Genomic DNA, 1,865 nt, shown 5'->3' on the forward strand with positions numbered 1-1,865 from the left:
CGAGGCTTGATCTTGAGTTCGACTGGAAGATTTTCTGGTTTCCTCCAATCGTTGATTTTCCTTTGTGCTACTCTTGAACTGGGCAGCAGGATTCTTTTGGCCTCCCCCGAAGGTCTGAGCTTTACTTTTTTTTTCTGTTTCTTTGTTCAATCTCTCCAATTCGTATTGAAGAGGGTTAGAGGATAGCTCAGCATATGCAGTTGTTGCTTGTCTCCACATGCTTTAATGTATCATTTTCACTTGCCTTACTTGCTCCCCTTTGCAGAAGTGGTCCCTTCTCTGGAAGTGTATCAACCGTTGAAGATGACTACTCGAGAGCAACGCTAGGTAAGCAACCAGGGAATAGATTCCAGGCAGTCGGTTCCAGATCGGAAGACTGACTCCAAGTGCCGGCTGATTGCTTCTTTCACTTTGCCATGCGAGTAAGAACAAGGACAAAGGAAAAGACAAGGAAAAAGCATGATATGAGATACCTTTGCTTTCGACCTTGATGATATGAGATACCTTTGCTTTTGAAGAAGCGGCGAATGGATCAGCACATGTATTTGTTGTGCTTGTCTCCACATACTTCAATCTACCGTTTCCTCCTGGGTCATCTGTACTCCAGGCATCTGGTATCTTCTTTGGGGAAAAAGAAAAAATTGAGTATTTCGAAAGGCTTTGCTGGGAGTGCGCCCTCAGAGGTGAGGAAGAGTTGGGCATTTTTTTTTTTCAGGTCTGCCTTGCCATAAAAGATGAAGGTCGACATATATAGGGATTTCCCAATAGCAAGTGGTGGTTATGTTCTTTTACCCTTGTCGACAAACGTCTCTTCGATTTTTTAACAAGCGTCTCTTCGATTTCTGAGCGAGCGCCTCTTCGAAAAAGTAGTCACGGGTGCGGCTCTGTCACCACGCTTGTTGGCAAAGGTGCGTAGTTGGGATGATAACCTTCACGTGTTTTCAACTTTGTCAGAGATCTTTTGACAAAGTTGAACGCGTTATCTGAAAAGCCGCGAAAGCGTCGCCGAACTTCACGCAGGAAAATCCGATTTTTTGAATCGGTGGTCGTGTCGCCTTGGCTTTTTATAGAGGTATCGATTACCTCCAACATGCACACTTTGAAGATCGCCCGTTTGTGAAAATCGTCTTCGGCCCTTTCTGATTTTACTCCATCCACCTTTCTCTTTTAACCTTTTGACAATGGCTAACCCGTCTAACATTTGCTTAGATTTGAGTCTCAGCAGTGATCCGAGTGCGCCGCGTCAGGTAAATGTATGGTGCCCTTCTTTCTTATCTTCTAATGGCCCTTTGACAGGTGAAGATTCTGTGATGAAGGACGCAACAACAGCTACGATAGTAGCTAGGAATTTCCTCACTCCAAAAGATAGTAGGCTGCTTTCAGAACGGTCCGATGAGTTGGCCGTTCAAGAGTCCCTAACTCTCAGTGTTCAGTGCGCAGGCTCTGTATCCAACATGGGCCAACGCCTACTTGCTCGATCCCGCCAAGTGGAATCATTGATGGCGGAGGTGGAAACTCTTAAGCAAGAGATCAAACAGCTTAAGCACGAGAATAGAAGTTTGCATGTGCTTGCAAATAACTATTCGACGGGCATGAAGAGGAAGCTTGATGAGCTGCAAGAATCCAGTGGTCGAATTCAAAGTGACCGTCAAAGTGACCGTCAAAGGCTTGCTGCTTTCTTCCAGAGGCACCTTTTTCCTGGCTCATCTAGCGTTCCACCAAGTATTGAGGCCTCTTCTTTGATGCCTCCCGCTTCTGTAGTTTTCCCAAGTAGTGGGGCTTCACGTGAACAACCTTTATGAAAGCTCCATCTCTTTTTTTTTTTTTTTTTTTTTTTTTTTGTACGCACTTGTAATTTCTCGGAG

This window comes from Pyrus communis, chromosome 9 (assembly GCF_963583255.1).
Source record: "Pyrus communis chromosome 9, drPyrComm1.1, whole genome shotgun sequence".
Classification (NCBI taxonomy): Eukaryota; Viridiplantae; Streptophyta; class Magnoliopsida; order Rosales; family Rosaceae; genus Pyrus; species Pyrus communis.